The sequence below is a fragment of the Gracilinanus agilis genome, chromosome 3 (assembly GCF_016433145.1).
Source record: "Gracilinanus agilis isolate LMUSP501 chromosome 3, AgileGrace, whole genome shotgun sequence".
Lineage (NCBI taxonomy): Eukaryota > Metazoa > Chordata > Mammalia > Didelphimorphia > Didelphidae > Gracilinanus > Gracilinanus agilis.
Genome location: NC_058132.1, coordinates 365,095,179 through 365,117,201, shown reverse-complemented (window position 1 = coordinate 365,117,201; position 22,023 = coordinate 365,095,179). Strand labels below are relative to the sequence as shown.

Genomic DNA, 22,023 nt, shown 5'->3' with positions numbered 1-22,023 from the left:
AATTTGTGGTACAAAGACCTCTGGGTGGCCACAGCTAAGTAAAAATAGGTAAACCTAAGAATTTAAAGGAAGAAGTGGGGTGTACAGGAGAAGTCTATAAAGCAAGAAAAAGAACAATAACCATCAAACAACCACAAGGCATCAGAATTATGAAACAAACAGGAATAATTAATGTGATCCTCACCATTTTTAAAAGTATACCACAGCAATGCTCTACTTTTTTTCAGGGCATTAGATAAAAAAGCATGATATATCCACTCTCTGGGCCTTAGCTTCATCCACAGAGGTCACTATGGCCTCCTGATGATTTGAAAGGAGCAAAATGGTTGGGGGGGAATATGGTAACAATAGCAGGGATGATCAGCAAGACTGAATTATTGTGGTGTTATGCGTTGGCAGTCAAGCTTAATGCACATTAAACTTGACACATGAAAATCTAAAATGATCACTATTAATAGAATTCAGAGATTTTGGGTAGACCCTGGGGGATCCATGGATATCCCAATTTGCAGCTACTCTTCCAAGAGCTATTCCTAGTCATGGAACTGATTAATCCATCAGACCATCCTGGCTGATTCAAAATATAATATAATAAGAGCTATAGAGCAAGAAGAGATCTTTAAAGACATCTAATATAATCCTGTCAATTTTTTTCTAAACATGAGGAAAGTGAGGCTCAAGGAAGCAAAGTGATTTGCCTAAGGTAAAGTAAGTAGTCATAGATAGAATTTGGACCTCAAGTCTCTGATTCAAGAACTAATGATTTTTCTAGTGTTTCTGCAAGTAAATGGTTCTCCCTTCTAAAAGGAGTCGAGGATATTCATAAACTTTCAAGGTTTCTTGGAAAGCCCACTGGACTGGACATCATGACACCACAGATCCAGAAATACATGAGAACTCACAACCCAGCTAAAGCAACCTACTCATTTTGTAGATAAGGGAACAGAGGCACAGAGAAGCTAGATGAGTTACCTACTATTTCATAGGAAATTAATGTCTGAGGACTTATTTGAATCCAAATTCTTTGACTTGATAGCCAATATTCTTTCCATGATACCACACATTTATTTTCATTTTAAACAGTGACTTCTTGGTCGAGTGAGCAAACACGACCCTTGAGCAAACTGAACCATGGTTTCCTCGTCTATAAAATGGAGATAAAAATAATAGACTGACCTACCTATCAGTCTGCTGGAATTATGTTAGCGTAAAAAAATACAAGATAATTGTAGATTGTTGTAACTGTAGTGCACTGTTTAAATATATACTTTTATTCCAGAAGCATACAAATTGAAAATGAAGAGAGAAATACCATTCACTGAAATACCTCTTCCTAAGGCTTCCTTACATTCTTAGGCTGAGAACTATAAAAGATAATAAGATAAGCCTGGGATCTTCATGACATTCAGTGTAACCAGGTTTAGTGTAATTGAGGAAGGCTAATGGATCCCTTAGGAAAGATAGATTGCTTAGACCCTCTGAAGTAGACAATGGCTTGTATTTCCCCCCAGATCACTTCTGTGCCTTGCTTCAGTATTTAAAATTGGTCTAAGCCTCCCTCTAACAGTTAAAGTTTCCATATCTCATATCTACTGAGACCTAAAAAGAGAAAGATTGACAAAACATAGGCAAGGAAGCAGTATTCTCTATAGTGCTGCTAGAGTTTTATTTCATTTCATTGAGGTTTCAATGATAGCTGCCCTAATGAAACAAATGTACAGATTTTGGATGAAGCAGTTTGAAAGGCAAATAAAATCTTTATGCATTTTTCCCATTCATCTTTCAACTCAGGAAACTGAAAGGATAGGGACTAGATTTGTGATCTCATTGATGTAGGAAATTCTCTGATAAGGAAATTTATTTTGCCTGTATAAGTTAGGACCTTCTCTGGAACTTAGAAAGTTGCTTAGACTAGGCAGTGATTCCAAAAGTGGGCACCACCGCCCCCTGGTGGGTGCTACAGTGATCCAGAGTAGCGGTGATGGTCACAGGTGCATTTGGGGGCAATGAATAACTATAAGGGGGCGGTGATAGTATATGACAGGGGGATCTAAGTAACATTTTTTTCTGGAAAGGGGGCGGTAGGCCAAAAAAGTTTGGGAACCACTGGACTAGAGTATTAACAAGCTAAATGACATTCCTACAGTCATGGAGACAGTATCTGCCAGAAATGTGATATGAAATTGCCTCAAAGACTATACTGTCTATCAAATAAGTGAAAGATATGAAAGTTCTACTTATGCCTTAGATATTTATAAAACTTTAATTAAGAAAGCACATTAGTGGGTATTTTCTTTAATTTTGAATAGTGCAAGGATCCATTCTACAACTCTCTTACAGATGAATATTCTACTGCAATTTAATCACATTCAGGAAGTTTACTATCTCATAAGGTTGCCCAATCAATGTATGGATAGCTGTCCTTCACGGAATATGATTATTTTGATTTTAAAATCTGCATATCAGTATATCTCATACCCATTTATCCACATGCCCACTTTATGCACATTTTTAGACACTATATAAGAAATCAAAGCCATCTTCCATGTGATAGTCACTTAAATATTTTAGAACTGTGATGATACCCCCTTCTCCAGATTTCTCCTGATGAACCTTTCCAAATTATTATCCATGTCCTTCATCATACTGTTTATCCCATGAATAGATCAACTCTTGTTTGTTAATATCTTCCTTAAAGTATGTTGTCCAGGACAAAACAGTCTATACATGTCTCATTGATATTGATAATAATGATACTTACTTTGTCCCTAATGTTGTTTTTCAGTCATTTGTTCAGTCATGTCTGAATCTTAGTGAACCCATTTGAGTTTTCTAAGATACTGGAATGGTTTGCCATTTCCATCTCCATCTCATTTTACAGGTGAGGAAACTGAGGGATATAAGATTAAGTGACTTGCCCAAGGTCACATAGATAGTAAGTATCTGAAACTATATTTGAACTCAGAAAGGAGAGAATTTCTGACTCCAGACTCAGCACCCTATTTTTTGCACCACCAAGATGTCTCGATGTTTGTTATTATAGAGGCTATCTCTAGCAGTCATAATTATATGGGCTCATATTTAGGAGAGAGAAAACTAAAACCCCTAAGTTTTTGAATTAATATGCTGTCAAACAATGTGCTTCTGCGTCATATCTACCTCAAAGATTAATTGTAAAATTGTTTTGTTGAAATTATAACTATTAAGTTGCATGTTTTTCATATCAGCTGATCATTTTATACTGCCAACAAATTTTAACGATGGTTCTGAAATCCACTAGAATAATTTTCCATCTCAACTTTGTGGCATACACAAGTTTTACAAACTTCCTACTATGCCTTCATGAGATGAAAGAATTAAATTGTTCTGATTTTCCGGGAGACAAAACTGATTGAAGGGTAGAAAGTTACAAGGACGCAAATTTCAGCTGAAAATGAAACACAAGCTCCCAAATATAGCTACAAAAAATTGAATAGGGCTACATTGGAAATTAATTAATCTTTTAAGCATCAGAGACCTTCATGCAAAGGCTGGATAGCCACTTGCTGAGGATGTTGCAGTTGAATTGCATACTTTTGGTAGAGATTGAACTAGATAACCTCTAAGATTCTTTCCACTCTACAATTATATGATGCATAGATAGAAATGTTGAATAAGACAAAATAAAATAGAGAATCATGAGACATACTTCAAGATGTCTCCTTCTAGTCTGAAACCAATCCTTTAATCAATATTCTTTGAGTGCTAATCAATACCCTTTGGGTGCAATTGTTCATTTAACAGTCTACTCTGGCAGGGCTGCTGTTGACAGTTAGTGGACTATGTGGGGATATTAAGTGTTCTGGGATTTGATTTTAGACTAGGAAAATAGTATGAAATGGTTGGCAAGAGGTACATAGATGATATCTGTTGAGGAAGTATCAGACCATGAACATTCATCAAGTCTATGCCACAAGCCTTTCTCTAGATTAAAAAAAAGTTTGTATCAGCACAGGAAGAGAAGATGAATAAGCAATATGCACACTCCCCTAAAAAATAGAGAAGATTTGGAAACTGGTTCTAAAAAATAAAACACTGAAAAGTTGATCCATGGAAGAGATCTATGTTTAAACAAGCCCCAGGACCAGTCCAACACAATAGCTTAGTATTCAGTGAATCTGAGGACATGAATCATTGTGGGAAAGATGAGTAGGCAAAAATTGTTGAGAAAAACGATAAGGATGTCTTACAGAAATCGGGTTTGGGCTAGCAACATAGCATATACCACGGTGTTTCAAATAAACACATAAAAGGTCAAATCATGAACGAATTAGATAAAAGAAACAGGTACTTGTTTACACATATAGCTAAGGATTAAAGGAAGATTTCTTAACAAAACAAGAAATAGAGTTGATCATAGAAAACCAAAGTAATGATTTATAAAACATAAAATAGAAAAAACTATTGTATAAGAAAATTATTTCTGTCAAAACTTAATCGGGGAGGGGGCAGCTGGGTAGCTCAGTGGATTGATAGCCAGACCTGGAGACAGGAGCTTCTAGATTCAAATTTGGCCTCAGACACTTCCTAGCTGTGTGACCCTGGACAAGTCATTTTGCTCTTCTGACTTGGAACCAATAAGCACTATTGACTCTAAGATAGAATGTAAGAGTTTCAAAAATAAACTTAATGTGGCATAGTGAGAAACAATCTATTCAACAAATATCAATGATAAATATCTGATTTTTTATATACACACACACAGTGTCCTTTCCACATCATGGAGTTAGGGGTACAGCATCCTGTGATCTGGAAAATCCACATAAAATGTTTTGCTTCTCCCTTTGTATCAGAGAAGTCTGATTTTTAAAAATGATTTTTCTTTCATGGGATGTTTATATTACCTTATTGCAAAATTTGCATTAAGTATTTGGTCACAGATCCTATAGAGTCACTGTTAAGTAAAAATACTTTTTGAAAAAATAAAAATATGAAGTAAATATTAAAAATTTTTAAATGATCAAATTTGAGGAGAATAATACTGAATATACTTAAAGTGCATATAATCAAAGACATGTAAAAATTACATTTGAAATTCTTTACTGGTACTCACCATTAGACTGTACTATATCTCTGCAATCTAACTTGAAATGAAGAAGTTGAATGCTGGTTGCTGTTAGAGATAATGAAAGCTCAGGATCACACACACACACATACACACACACACATATATCAGAAACTATTCTTGTTGTATGGTTAAGATACATACATATCATACATATATAACACACCACTTATTTATTTATTTCACATTACACATGGTATCTTATTACATATTATTGCCAACCTATTGTCATTAAATTATTATCAATAAATTATCAATAACTTATCAATAAATTAATTATCAATATCATTACCAATAAACCAATATTTATTTATTAGCCTATGACTTTCTTCTCATTTACATAAGTGAAGGTAGATCATCAAAAAATTCTTCATCATCATCATCTTCTATGGGTTGAAGAAGAGGATAACGGGCAGGGGTGGTAGGGATTGATGGAGTAGCTGGGGTGGTACCAGAGGTGAAAGGAGTAGGTTCCATGGGGATGCTGCATTTTAACTTGGGGAAATACATGGTCATTTCCTTTTAGCTTTTTTGCCTTTTCATTTTTTAAAAGATTGTTAGTGTAAATAAGTGAATAAATAAATAATAAATAAAAATCCTCACACAATTGCTTGACTCTCAAGGCATGTATTGTCGATGGTTGCTTTTCATTAAAATAGTCCAACACAGCCTTATACACATATAAACCCTCTGCAGTGTCATCCAATGCAAATCTATCCTCTGTAACTTTTTATTCTTCTTCCTCTTCTTCATTTGGCATCACTTTTTTTAAACCCTTACCTTCCATCTTGGAGTCAATACTATGTATTGGCTCCAAGGCAGAAGAGTGGTAAGGGTAGGCAGTGGGGGTCAAGTGACTTGCCCAGGGTCACACAGCTGGGAGGGGTCTGAGGCTGGATTTGAACCTAGGACCTCCCTTCTCTAGTCCTGGTTCTCAATCCACTGAGCTACCCAGCTGCTCCCTGGCATCACTTCTTGTTTGGGAGTAGGTAGCTCCATCAAATCATCCTCTGTTAATGTCTAGTAACTCTTCAACTTCCCCTTCCTCCATATCCTTAAACCCTTTCCCACCTACCATCAGTCAAAGCCATGATGTTTTGTAAAAGTTCCAGTTTGACTTTTTCTGGTGCCTAATCTGGAGCCTTGGTAAAGCCAGAAGACTTGACATCCCGAGCAATGTTTTTTTTTTTTTTTTTCCCAATGTGAGTCTAATATCTCAGGTTTGATAGATTAGCATTATTGAACTCTCTCAACATTTTCACTATGTTGCCTTTGGCAGATTTTTATCAAATACTCTCTATGATCCTCTCCACTGAGTGGCATGTGTATTGTGCCTTAAACATCAGTATTACCCCTGATCAAGAGACTGAAGGAGGGACTTTCCTCTAGTTGGATGTAGACAACTTTAGCATCTTCAATGTGGAATCCATGGGATGTGGGAAACCAGGGCATTATCCAGAAGCAATGAGACCTCCCGAAATCCGAAGCATTTTTTTTTCAATAAAAGGCAGTTCATCAGTATTGACTATCTATTCCAATATGTCACTTTTCTCTTCAGTAAGTTTCTTCAGGGTTTCAGGAAACTCCTTAGCCACTTCTTGATTGGCAGATGCTTCCTCTCCCGTTACTTTTATATTGTGTAGGGTAAACCTTTTTCAAAATTATTTTCATAACAGCTCTTGCTTGCCTGAAAAGCATTAGAGGTAGACCTTTACCTTCATATTCCTTTAAGGGATCATATAAGGACTGAGCCTTTTCTTGTATAATGCCAAAATTTACCAGAAGGTTTTTTTAGAAATTTTTTATAACAATGCTGCTCAGAAAAGAATGTCACACTTTCTATGTGAGAGAAATGTGGATCCTGTGGTGCATTAAAATGGTGGTCCACCAACCCCAGCAGCTATTTTGCCTGAACAAAGCATATATAACTATTTTACTTCTTCCTTCAAAATCCTCACTTTTCTCTTTTCTTGGGAGCACTTAACCAACAGGTTGCAATGCTCTGCCTGGGACCCATGATTTTAATAGAGTTTATGGCCTTTACATGTTACAAGATATAAAAAACATGAGATGCAAAGATTGCTGCAAGATCATGGCAAAATGTCTCATGAGAGATTCCAATAAACACACTGGTCATCCCCAAACCACTAAAAAGAAACACAGTTCTTTATCTATAAATTTATTTTTTTAATTTGTAGCTGTTAATTTATGTTATTATACAGTTAAGTGCATACTGTAAGGTAATGTTATATATTATATACAGTATAAACATTTATATAAATATATACATAACCCATTTATGAGTTACTAAGATTTTAAAGATATCTCTACATTTCTTGGCTTTTTGTCATCTGCTGGCTTTTGCATTCTTTTTGAAAACTTTAATTTTTTACTTATTTTAATTACAAATAAGAAATTGTGTATATTTATAGTATTAAATGATTAAACGCATTGATGTTATACAATACTATCCATATATTTTATGCATTTCTCAATTTATAAACCTTTCCTCTTTTTTGTTTCCTGGTCTTTATGTGTCATTGTTGCTTCCATAAAACTCTCCCCATATTCCTATTTAATTTCTTATGCTGACCCATGATATAGAGAAACCACAATGTGGAAAGTTATGATGAGGAAGGGATATATACATACAAACACATGTGTATATATAAGTATACACTTGAGTGTATACTTATATATACACAAACATACATATGTGTGTGATTAAAAAATATAAGGACAGATGTCATTCCCCAGTCTATAAGTATTCAAAATGTATGACAAGGCAGTTTTTATTTGAAGAAATTCAAGTTATGAAAGGTCATAAATAGAGATGATGATAAGGAAGAATCAGATTTTATTCATATAGTGAACCTCTAGGTGAGGAATTTATTTTTTCAGTGCTGTTTAGCAGCTTCTCTGTAACACTGAATATTAGACTATTTCATAGACCACTGATAGGTGAAGCAAGGGCCACACTGCCAGCTCTAATCAGAGCAGGATTAGAACCTTTGTCTTTCTGGTTTCGAGGTCAACTCAGTCCACTATCAATGTTAAGTCTCAAAATGGCTATGAAAGAAAAAATATACTTCTTTTATCTACTTTTAAAAAGCAAAAATAAAACTAGGCACATAAAGAAAAGTCAAAAGGACTACCAACAATGGCATACTGCAAAAAGATCAAAGACAGAGGAAAGGGATGCATTGTGTATGTATAAATAAATATTCATTCACATATATATGTAGGTAAGTATCCTTAACATTTTTGTTATGTCAAAGAATTGGAAACAGAATGAATTCCCATAACAGGAGAATGTCTGAACAAAGTGCCATTTATAGATTTCAGGTAGACAATCACTAATCATTTATTAAAGACATTATATGCAATTGACCATGTTAAGTGCTGGAAATAAAAAGAGAAAAAAAAAAGATAGTCTCTGCCCTCAAGGAGCTTACAGTCCTGAATGGGGGAAGACTATATATAAAAGTGAGTTGAAAAGGAAAAGGGGAAGGAGAAAGTCCTGCAAGATGAGTTAGTTATAGATCCTGGTCTGAGTCTCTTCCTTAACCACGAGGTTCTAGGAAGATCCAGAAAATAAGAAAGTAAGACCTTTGGGGTAGAGGATACTTCCTTTTTAAAATTAATTATTTATTAAAATTTATTAAAAATATTTTCCATGTTTACATGATTCATTTTCTTTCCCTCCTTTCTTTCCTCCCTCCTCCCATAGCCAACAAGAAATTCCACTGGGTTATACAAATGTTATCACTTGATATATATTTCTATATTATTCATTTCTGCAATAAAGTAACCTTTTAAAACCAAAGCCTCAAATCATATACACATATAAACAAGTAGTGAGCTATAAGTCACATGATTTTCTTCTGGTTTTATACTTCCAAAATTCTTTCTCTCTATGTGGATTTTTTCTTTCTCATAACTCCCTCCAGAATGTCCCTGCGTGAAGATGACACTCAAATTCGTGAAGTGTTCCATATTTTTTAGATGAAGATAGCATAGTATACCTGTCAGATCTGTGGGAAAGGAAGGAATTTAAGACAAAGCAAGAGCTAGAGAACATTACAAAATGTAAAATGAATAATTTTGATTACATTAAATTAAAAAGATTTTTTATAAACACAACCAATGCAACCAAAATTGAAGGAAAGCAACAAACTGGAAAAAATATTAACAGGAACCCCTGACAAAGGACGTGAAAGGTAGGAAGAACCACAGCTTGTAAAAGCTTTTAAAAGCCTAAGAAAGGACCTTTTATTTGTTCTAAAACTAATAGGGATCCATTGGAGTTTATTAATTAGGAAAATAACAAGTTTAGATTGACTATTTAGAAAGATCTCTTTGACATTATTGTTGGCATCATTGAAATGCCTCCTATTCATTTCCTTCTGCATTTGTTCATACAAACCTTGACTGCTTTGTCTGAATTTTCCATATTTATTATTTGGTATGGTGAAATAATATTAGACTGCATCCTATTTGTAAGGATCCATTGGCACTATCTTCTGGTGCTTACTTCAGCAGCACATATACTAAAAATTTAACAATACAGTAAGTGACTTTTCCAAGGTAAAAAAAAATTAGTAAATGGGTAAAGCAGAATTTGAATGCAAGTCTTTCTAGTTATAAGTGAATACAAGACTATGTGCCACCTAGTTGCCTCTTCTTCATACTCTCTTATAACATGCTACTAGCCTTATTGGAGGGAGAGAAACAAAGACACACAGAGAGACCAAAAAAAAAAAAAACAGAGATTAAGTTTGCATGGTATATTCTTAGTCAATTAATGCTGTTTCCTAGTGATTAAAACTTTCTTATCTACATGTTAAAATATACTTAAAAACCATAATCATGTTCATTTTATATTTTCTGATTTAAAATTCATTCTTCTTGACGGAAAAAATAGCTATAATTTAGTTGAATACTTTTGCTTTATTTCTGTCAACTCTTACCATTAAACAGACTTACTCACACAATGGACCTAGTTTCCCTTATTCTTGTGTATATAGGAATTAAAGTCCTTTATTGGTTTTCTTAATGTTTCACAAGGTTCACTGAATTTCACACATTAAGACTATCATACTCTTCTGGCACCTGAAAGTTCCACTACATTTGTCTATTACCAAAAACCTGAAAAGCTCTTTTAATGAGGCCACCAAGCATCAGCAAGCAGTCTATGAAAAACATGCTGCTTACCATATTGTAGTATTCTTGCCTAATGTATTTTTGAAGGTTTTGACAATATATCATTATTGTGTTATCTAACAGCATTGCCCAGATTCTTTGACTCCAAACCCAGTTGACTTCTCACTATGCCAAACTATTTAAGCTCTCCTGTTTTATGAATACTAGGAACTGCCGAAGGGAGAAATTTTGGTAGATATAGATTCTAATTAATTTAGTTACTGATGGCAATGACTAACATTGCTCTTTCATGAAGGGAAATTAAGGGGGCAGCTGGGTAGCTCAGTGGATTGAGAGTTAGACCTAGAGACAGAAACAGGAGGTCCTGGATTCAAATCTGACCTCAGACACTTCCCAGCTGTGTGACCCTGGGCAAGTCACTTAACCCCCATTGCCTAGCCCTTACCTCTCTTCTGCCTTGGAGCCAATACACAGTATTGACACCAAGACGGAAGGTAAGGGTTTAAAAAAAATGGAAATTAAAAATCTCTTAAGTTGCTAAAGGCAACAAAGAACCAGATTCTCTTTCCCATTCCTCTCTAGTAATAAGAAAGAAGGTGGTAGAGAAAAGGGAATTTTTTTTTCTTCTTCACTGCCTTTCTTTTTAAGTAAATTTAGTATATTTGTGATTCACCTTGGGTCATATAAAGATGATTCCTTGATTGAGGGGGATCAGAGTTCTACCTGAGGGGACAACTAGAAAATAGAAATATAAACCAATAATAAAATGTGACCATCAGGTGAATAAGTTTCATAAAACCTTAGAAAATTAACTCCCTGGAGGGCAGTGTGGGTGCTTAATAAATATTAAAGAACATGAATAATAGCAGTGATATCTGCCTTCCCAATCCAAGATCCCTTTGTTTCCCATTATAACAACATTTTTTCTGAATATCAGTATAATATCTTTCATTCTATGCACTGCATTGTGGCTGATATCTTCCTTTCTTTCCTCATTCCTCTGCAACTAACAGGAGAATAGAATCACACAGAGTGACAAGGAAACACTTGCTGTTATCAAGCAGCTCCACTCCTAAAACTCTAAGCATACCTTTGTAGGATGTTCTGAGATCAAAAATCATCTGGGGGATTTTGAGGATGAATTTATAGTTTGATTTAGTATTAGGCAAAAAAAAAATCAAACTCTACTTTTTATGTCAGGCTTTGATAAAAACTGGCTGTGTCTTTAGAGCATCCATGCGTAATAAAGAAGATGAGATACTATGGGAAGATTCTGAAAAGTGTAACAATAATGAAAACAATGAAGAAAAAGAAATGATGGTTTTATAAAGGCAAAAGGATATAAGAAAGGTACTGAAATTGAAGATACTGTATTGAAACTTTGACTTTCATTAGCTTTGTGAATTTAGGCAAGTTCCTTATGCAGAAAATCAGACATTTAGTTTGTTACTAAGGTCTATTTGATTTTTTTTTGGGGGGGGGACAGAGTTGGGCTGGCATTGTGCTTATATTGGTACAGAGAATAAGGATCATAATTCTTCCAAAATTAGTCCTATGGCAGATAGGTGGCATAGTGGATTAAATACTTGCTAGGAATCAGGAAATCCTGAACTACATCTGTCTTCAGACACTTACTAGCTGTGTGATCCTGGACAAATCACTTAAACTCTCTCAGACTCTGCTTCTCCTCATCTATAAAGTTGGAATAACAATGGAACATACCTCCCACAGGAGTTGTGAGGATCAAATGAGATAATATTTATAAAGAACTTAAGCATACTGCCTGACATACAGTAGGTGCTTAATAAAGGCTTATTCTGTGCCTTTCCCATCATAAAGAGAATTTCAGTGATTTGCCATCAAGAATGTCAGTAGCAGAACTCATTCTGATTCTGACACCAGTCCTTATAGCCGCTCTCCTCCATTGCCTCCCGTGTTCAAAATTCTACATTTCTATCATGAAGGAGTCTCTGAAGGACGGAACTCTGTGTGGGCATTTCTGAAACAGAGTCAGGAGCACCAGCTAGAGCACAGCGATTAAATTGCAGTCTGGAAAGAAACATTTCTCTCCATCTCATTTCTTATGGAGAGAATTCTGGCTAAGCCATCTCTGCAGCCCTGAACTCTTAAGGGGGACAAGCCGCTGGGAGCCCCTGACACCCACTGTGAGATCAGGGCACTGTATTCATTTCTGATGAGATCAGAGACCACTACCAGGGACAAGTAGTCGAGATTAAAGCACGAGGCAGCCTGACACCTGGTTATGGGAGAGACATTTCATCACATATGCCTAAGAGGACTTTTGTTTATAGGTCTTTAAAAATCTTAAATCGTTTCTAGTTGCTTATTAGGGGAAGTCTTATAAACAAGCAAAACTCAAGCCTGACTTCCATGTAAAGAGGGAGCCAACACCAGAGCTATTTTTAACGTTAAAAGTTCTTGTGAACTGCTTCTGACTGAGCCTCAGGTTCCTTTGCTGTTCTGGGAGACAGAGGAGCAGAGAGAGACAGACAGAGACAAAGACACAGAGATAGAAAGAGATGGAGAAACAGACACAGAGAGACAGGCAGAGATAGAGACAGAGATAGAAAGAGACAGAGAGACAAAGATAGACAGAGAGATAGGCAGAGACAATGACAGAGAGACAGAGAGATAGGCAGAGATAGAGATAGAAAGAGAGAGAGACAGGCAGAGACAATGACAGTGTGATGGGCAGAGACAATGACAGAACTACAGACAAACAGGCAGAGATGGAGAGACAAAGATAGACAGAGAGATAGACAGAGACAATGACAGAGATACAGGCAGAGATAGAGATAGAAAGAGATAGAGAGACAGGCAGAGACAAAGATAGAGAGATAGAGAGAGATGGAGAGAAAGGCAGAGACAGACAGAGAGACAGGCAGAGACAATGACAGAGCTACAGACAAACAGGCAGAGATAGAGACAGAGATAGAAAGAGATGGAGAGACAAAGATAGACAGAGAGATAGGCAGAGACAATGACAGAGAGATAGAGATAGGCAGAGACAAAGACAGAGAGATAGAAAGAGATAGAGAGACAGGCAGAGGCAGATACAGAGAGAGGGAGAGACAAAGGAAGAGAGACAGGCAGAGAAAGAGATAAAGATAGAAAGATATAGAGGGACAGGCAGAGACAATGACAGAGAGACAGGCAGAGATAGAGACAGAGATAGCAAAAGATAGAGAGACAGACACAGAGAGACAGGCAGAGACAATGACAGAAATAGACAGGCAGAGAAAGAGAGAGATAGACAAAGACAGACAGAGAGACAGACAGAGAGGCAGGCAGAGACAGACAGAGAGATAGGCAGAGACAGTGACAGAGATAGAAAGAGAAAGAAAGACAGACACAGAAAGAAACAGGCAGAGAACCTGGCAGAGACTGAAGCAGAGAGACAGGCAGAGACAATGACAGAGAGACAGACAGGTAGGCAGAGATAGAGAGAGATAGACAGAGAGACAGGCACAGACAATGACAGAGATAGAAAGAGATAGAGAGACAGACACAGAGAGAAACAGAGACAGAGAGACAGGCAAAGACAAAAACAGACAGACTGGGAGAGGGACAGACTGAGTCAGAAAAAGAGAGAGAGCCCCAAAGTATCCCGGGCTCTGTGGGGGCCAGGCTTGCCACTGCCCCCTGCCAGCGTTCCTGGGTGAGGACTGGTGTATGTGTAAGGAGGGGTCGGTGCAGTTGTGTGTATTTCCCTTGTTCAGTCAAGGCAAACAGCAACCAGCTGGCTGTGACTAGTTCAGGCTAACGAGCAGAAAATCAACACAGCCTGATCCAGGGTGAATATCAGCATCTGTTAGGCTATTGTCTATGCTGAGCTGCCTGACTGAGCAAAAGAAAAGGCGGCTCTCCAGACAGTCTCTTTGGGACAGAGCACAGAGGAGGACCGCTAAGACAGTTCCAGCTCTGGGTAAAGGCGTAATTGTCCAAGAAGAAGCCCAGTGATCCTTATGCCTGAGGCGTCTATGTTGTCGTTCAGTCATTTCAGCTGTGCACAACTCTTCGTGACCCCATTGGGGGTTTTCTCAGCAAAGATACCAAAGTCGTTTTCCATTTTCTTCTCCAAATCATATTAGAGATGAAGAAATTGAGATGAACAGAGTTAAGTGACTTGCCCAGGGTCACACAGCTAGTAAGTATCTAAGGACATATTGAACTCAAATCTTCATCTCCTTGCCCAGCATTCTATCCACTATGTCACCTAATAAGTGCCCACATTAATAATAACAGCTAACATTTATAGAGGATCTTAAAGCTTACGATCACTTTTCATGGATCTTATTTGGTCCTCACAGGTATCCTTGGAGGTAGGTGCTACTATTATCCCCATTTTAAAGATTTGGAAAGTCAAGAGAAGCTATGATCTACTTAGGCTTGAAGAGCCAATAAGGATCTGAGGATGGACTCAAAGGGTTCTCCCTGACTCCAAGTCCAGGGATCTATCTTTTATATCACGCAGCTGCTCCCATGGAGTGCTTACTATGTGCAGAACAACATGGCTAGGTGTTGGGGCAGCTAGAATACATCACTGACAGAGTAGCTGGCAGCTTCACTCAAAAGGCAGTATAAAGCACTCATCGATGAGCTAGGGATTAGGATTAAAGATCAGGAGCCATTCAGCTATTACATGCTTCATTATACACACTAGAGAAAGCCAGATAAGAAAAACTGGCAGCTTGCAAGTAATAACTGAAACAAAAAGAAAGCTTTGCCAGGTCTGGGAACAAGACAGGTTTTGTTCCTTTCTTTTATTTCTTTTATCCATTTATCTATCTTATCCTTTTATCTATTGCCTCTGTCCTTCCTCTGTCTACCTTCACTCTGCTGTTGCCTCATCTCAACCTCAGCCTTCTGGACTAAACTCACCTCATATCCCTTTACGACAGTAACAACCCATTTCTGAACATCACTTTTCCCCATCTGCCATGCTGTGCAGCTGCTCTTATCCAAACTTCCTCCAATCCACTGGTAAAGAGACAGACAGATAATAATGGAGAGAAAAGGGACTGTTGTTTAGGATCCTGGTCTCTCACCACTATAATACTTCTGGTGCATCATCACCATTTTTTTTTCTTCAAATTTTGGTCACTTTTTATGACCAGGGTTTATACTGAGTTGTCTGAATAAACTACTGGCTAGATGAGATTAGTTGACTGCTGCAGACATCTTTATTTATTTCAGTGAAGCATTTGACAAACTGTTTCAAGAAATATAAGGAGAAAAGAGAACTGGGTGATGTCATTTACATATGTGTTGCTTTATACTTGCATCAACAAATATATCCACAAAATATATATTAGTTAAAGAATTTATGCTAGCATCAACTTGAGTCCTCTAATGCTGTATATGAGGACTATGTGTTTGCATTTATTGTCTTTATAGGATGTTTTTACATTTATTTGCAATGTCTCCATGACTCCATACATTGAGTGTTTTTATAAAACTTCCATTTTAATGCAGAGAAATATGCATATTTTCAGTAGTCCAATTTAGAAGATATGAAGGCTTTTAAAATCCTTTTTTTTAATTTTCTATTTTCCTTTTTGTTTTTCATCCAAATGAACAAACATAGAAGAGAAACACACTCACAAAGTGCCATAGTTTTAAGGATGTTCAGAGGTGAATTCATACAGTATCTGAAAGAGTGTAAAATGTTAAAGATATGTAAAAAAATACTGAATCATGATACAGGAAGGAGAGAGTGAAATAGATATGGACAGACAGACAGAGAATATTAACAACTACTGAGCTATATATCTATTTTCCCAGCTACATAAAATATTTTTTGAAAATTCTCCATACATATCAATATATCCTAAATGAGGTTTTAGGAGACAAAGGTCAAGTTTTTATGAGTGGTTTCCATTGGAGATCTTCTTCCTCATCATACAAATAAAACAGAGAAAGAATCTAAATCTCATTTTGTTTGTTGTTAGCCAATCAACAAACAATTATTATTATTAAGTGTTTATCCTGTATCAAGCTCAGTAGTAGAGTCTGAAGATTAAAAACACACACACACACATACACACAAAAGGTAAAAACTGTCTCTTATTGCTAGATGGTTGCATTTTAATAGGGGAGGCAAATGTAAAGAGAACAGATTACATATAACATATATAGAGTAGAAAGAAAGTAATCTTCAGAGGGAAAGGTCTAAACAACTACAGGCTTGGGTATGAGGAGTGGGGGAATATACTAGTGCAACCAGGAAAGGTCTAGAACAGAAGGTTGGATTTAAGCTGAGTTTTGAGGGCAGCCAGGGAAGTTAAGAGGCAGAAGAGAAGAGGAAAAGCCTTGAAGGCATGGGGGACTGCTAGTAAAAAGAAGAGAAGTCAGAAATGTGTGAAAAATAGCAAATAGGAGAGTATGGTTGCAATGTAAAATGAGTGGAAAGGAGTAAGTATAACACTACTGGAAATGTAGGAAAGGATAAAATGGAAAATGTCATTTTTGAACCTAGAGATAATAGGGAGTCACAGAAATTTATTGAATCTATATGATTTGAGAAGTAAGAGTAACAAAGGCCAACTTCTGCTTGAGGCAAATTACTTAACCAAGTAAATGGATAATGGATTGAATTGTGAAGAGTTTGTGATGTAAAGAAATATGTTAAAAGCATATTGAGCAGTTCAAATAAGGAAGGAGGACCTAAACTAGAGTGGTTTGTAAGTAAAGAAGAATGGGGACACAGGTGAAAGATAGTATAAAGTTAGGAGCAACAAAATTTGACAACTGATTTGCTACGTAGTGTAAGAATGGGAAGTCAAGCTTGATTGACAGAGAGAATTGCCATATTCCCTTGTAACAGAAAAATTCAAGTGAAAGAAAGATATGAAAAATAGTTATTTCAGTTTTGGATTCCTTTTCTTTTCCAACACTTACCACCGTGTCTGGTAATTTATAAGTGATTAATAAGTGCTAACTGATTGACTGACTGGAGTTACAGATGTACAAGAGACTTCAGATCCAGATGTCCAAAGGGTAGTTGGTAAAGTGGGATATAAACTCAGGAGAGAGACCAGGGCTGGACATTTAGATTTAGGAAGCATCTCCATGGTGACAATGGAATCTGTGAGAGCTCATGAGATCAACAAGGGAATCAGTATAGAAAAAATAGAGAAGAGGACCCAGGGAAAAAATTGGATGATATAGCATTAGTAGATGTGATATAGGTAAAGATCCAGCAATGGAAAATCAGAAGTAGTCGTCAGACAGTTATTGACTCAGATTGTTAGTTGAGAAAAAAAAATCTGCTATAACAAAATATCAGTAATCAAAATTATTTAGTATTCCTTAAAAGCTATAATATTCAAGATGGACTTATTTGATGAACCTCTGATTATAAATATAAGGGAGAATAAAAGAGGCATATGCATGCTCATTAGAAGTGTTAGTGAGTATTGTGGAGGATATTAAACATAGAGTCCAAATTGAAGAGGCATTCCTTATATCTGGTGAGGATATCAAGGTTCTAGAGGTCCTCGCCATACAATGATCAACTGTGTATGACTTGAGTATTATGAGCAATTCAAAGGTCTAGGACAACTCCAAGGGACTAATGACGGAAAAGGATATACACTTTCACAGAAGAAACTGATGGGACTCAATAAAGATTGAAACATGCCATTTTCTACTTTATTTCCTCCATGAATTTTTCTTCAGTGAGATATACCTTCTTTCACAACATGATGAATATGGAACTATGAATTTTACAAAAAACACATGTGTAGCCTATATCCTATTGCCTACCATCTTGGGGAATGGTGAGGGATGGGAGAGGGAGAACATGGATCAAAAAATGTCAGAAAGGGATTATTAAAAAATTGTACTAGCAGGTAATCTGGAAAAAATTAAAAATTTGATTAAAAAAATCAATAGTGTAAAGAATAACTATTGCCCAAATTAACATAAGTAATCAGATGGGCAATATGACTTGACTTTGAAAAAAGAGACATTGTGGTTTAGTTGTAACTAAAAACTGTAGGAACTCCTGCCCAAGATTAAAAATCTTGGCTGTCCTGGTTAGTAAATGACCAACTTCACAATACCAACTTTATTCAAGCTGTTTACAGTCATATTTCACTCTGTTGAGTTCCAGCTCAATAGCCAAACAGGCTAACCAAAGACGTATGTGTGTATGCAGCAAGTAAAACACTTTACTTGTTTGAAGGCAGGGAATCTCAGTGGGTCAATCAGTCCCTCATTACACATACTACTCCCACTCACATACTCCTATTGACTAGTGAAATTAGACTGCATGAAATCACCAAATATACCCTATGAATTCTAAGCACTATGCATTTGCTTAGTTATTCCCTGAAACTGGATTACTTCTTTCCTTACAGCACATTATTTCTCTTTATTAAAATTCTACCCATCTTATCAAGGAGAAATTCATATGCTCAATCCTGCAGAATTCTTTGATCTTATCATTTAGATGTGAAATTCATTCTCCTGGGCAGTTGTACCTATTATTATACTGTAGCATCTATGTGTTCCTACTCGATTGCAAGGCCACTGTGGGCAGGGAACGTGCCTTATTAATTTTAGTGTCAGTGCCTAGCTGACTGACTTACACTTAGTAAGTTATTGATGAGAATTTGTTTAGTTTGACAAATGTTTATTAATTCAACATTATTGAATGTTGAAATGCTCGATTTGCTTTATCCTTATGATAGTTTTATTGGTCCAAGGCCAACATACATAAAGTATAATTAAATTATATAAATTCTAGTATTTGTCCAGCAAAAAAATGATGTCTAGAAAGGTGTATATGAATACTATGCTACCAAAGAAAGTTAAATAACAGAAAAAGAAGAAAGAATAGGAATGAGGGAAATGGGAAAGTATTCAAGAAAATGTGAACCAGAAAAATATCTTTGTGGGATCAGAGATCAGAGGAGACATAGTTCAATACAATAACTGAATTTAAAATGATTAAGCTCCTATTATTTACAATGTAGTGAGCTTAGGTCTGTGCCCTGGAGCAGTTCAAATTCAATTGGGCCAATGACTAATGTAAGGCATATAACTGCATGTAATATTCATTTGATAAATCTTAAAATCAGAAGCCATTCCAGTGACCTGATGTCACATGTCTGAAATCTAAGAAAAGAGTTTAACTCAGAGGAAACTGGTATTAGGAAATCTGTGAAGAAAGATTTTTGTCCTTAGAAACAAAGGGTGAATATTAAGCTAATACAGAGATGCCTTTATAACCAGAAAAAATATGAAAACTCTTTCTCCCTAAAACAAAAGTCTATATTTTAATATCAATATTTTAAACTAATATAGCATGTCTGTATGTCATAGAATACATGTCATAGTCTCAAATGAATAAAAGTTAAGAACAATAGAAAAGGGAGTACCATATGGTATTCAGATGTAGCCTGGACCATATCACCAGAAAGTATTGTGGAAGGACGGCATAGATGATTCAATCAGACAAACATATTCTAAGGAAAGTGAGTGTAATGAGAACAAGGGATAGCTAACATATTATCTGTTTGCTTTCTTTCATTTTTCAAGTGAATGTAGCAAGATCTACAGAAAAAAATCATCTAGAATTTAAATGAAGATCCTGAGGAGAATTTATATAAAGAACACTGGATTATAGCTTTAGTGTTAGAAACATTTTAGTAATTCATGTAGTTCAACCTCTACCATTCAAAGATCATGAAATTAAAGCATAGAGAGATTGAATGATTTGCCCAGTATTATTCCTGTTATAAACAGAAAGGCCATGAGGAAAATACATCTAACTCCAAATCCACCATTCCATGTTGCCTCCTCCATATCCAGAAAATGACAGGAGTCAAACAGGATGAAAGTACAAATATGGGCTCTAACATGTGCCTGTGGTAGTAGCGCTTATATTGAGATAATATGTTCATCTAAATATCAAAATATGAAAACATTCAAATAATTAAATATTTTTTCTATGGATTTTATTTTGTTAATTATGAAGAATGACTTTTGAAGCATCAAAGGTATTTTAATGTTTTATCTCTCTATATTAACAGAAAAGATTAAGTTCAAAAGTAGATTTATAGGTAGAGTCAAAATGTCAGATTAGGAGGAAGAAGTATAAATAAAATCTCTGAATAAAACTATTTCCCAACTACTTAGAAAATGCACCAAATTGAATCACAATTGGGAAATATAAGAACAAAACCACTGTGAATCATATTTTAAGCCCAGGTCAGCATAGAAAGACAAAGATCTGTAAATACAGGCTGTGGGGATCTGATCAGGGGTATCCCTAAGCAAACCAATAAATAGGAACTAAACGAGGCCTGAAGCTATGCATTATCTGAATAAGGAGACCCAGACTCATATAGGAGGACTCCTAATTCATGGAAGACATGGAAACAGGAGGCAACTGGCAGTTCTGTGTCAACTAGATTTTCTTCATGGTTTTTTTTTTAATAGTTGAGCATTTATTTTTTTATTTTTTTAAACATTTATTAATATTCATTATTTAGTAAAGTTAACATGGTTACATGATTCATGCTCCTACTTTCCCCTTCACCCCTCGTCCTCCCCCCACCCCTGGCCGATGCGCATTTCCCCTGGTTTTAACATGTGGCATTGATCAAGACCTATTTGCAAATTGTTGATCCTTGCATTGGTGTGGTAGTTTCGAATTAAAATCCCCAATCATGTCTGTCTCAACCCATGTGTTCAAGCAGCTGCTTTTCTTCTGTGTTTCCACTCCTGCAGTCCTTCCTCTGAATGTGGGTAGCGTCTTGTCCATAAATCCCTCAGAATTGTCCTGGGTCATTGCATTGCTGCTAGTACAGAAGTCCATTACATTCAATTTTACCACAGTGTATTGGTCTCTGTGTACAATGTTCTTCTGGCTCTGCTCCTTTAACTCTGCATCAATTCCTGGAGGTCTTTCCAGTTCACATGGAATTCCTCCAGTTTATTATTCCTTTGAGCGCAATAGTATTCCATCACCAACAGATACCACAATTTGTTCAGCCATTCCCCAATTGAAGGGCATACCCTCATTTTCCAGTTTTTTGCCACCACAAAAAGCACAGCTATAAATATTTTCTTACAAGTCTGTTTATCTATGATCTCTTTGGGGTACAAACCCAACAAGGGTATGGCTGGATTAAAGGGCAGGCATTATTTCATAGCCCTTTGAGCATAGTTCCAAATTGCTAGCCAGAATGGTTGGATCAATTCACAACCCCACCAGCAATGCATTAATGTCCCAATTTTGCCACATCCCCTCCAGCATTCATTACTCTCCCCTTCTTTCATTTTAGCCAATCTGCTAGGTGTGAGGTGATACCTCAGAGTTGTTTTGATTTGCATTTCTCTAATTATTAGAGATTTAGAACATTTTCTCATGTGCTTATTGATACTTTTGATTTCTTTATCTGAAAATTGCCTATTCATGTCTCTTGCCCATTTATCAATTGAGGAATGGCTTGATTTTTTATACAATTGATTTAACTTCTTGTATATTTGAGTAATTAGACCCCTGTCAGAGTTTTTTGTTATAAAGATTTTTTCCCAATTTGTTGTTTCCCTTCTGATTTTGGCTGCATTGTTTTTGTTTGTACAAAAGCTTTTTAGTTTAATATAATCAAAACCATTTATTTTATATTTTGTAATTTTCTCTAACTCTTGCTTGGTTTTAAAATCTTTCCTTTCCCAGAGATCTGACAAGTATACTATTCTGTGTTCACTTAACTTATTTA

General features: G+C 36.1%; 1 pseudogene; it reads right to left on the bottom strand.

Annotated features, from left to right (window-relative positions):
* Nucleotides 1-12,304: 12,304 nt before the first annotated feature.
* Nucleotides 12,305-22,023, bottom strand: part of LOC123241578 — a 57,411-nt pseudogene continuing 47,692 nt past the window's right edge.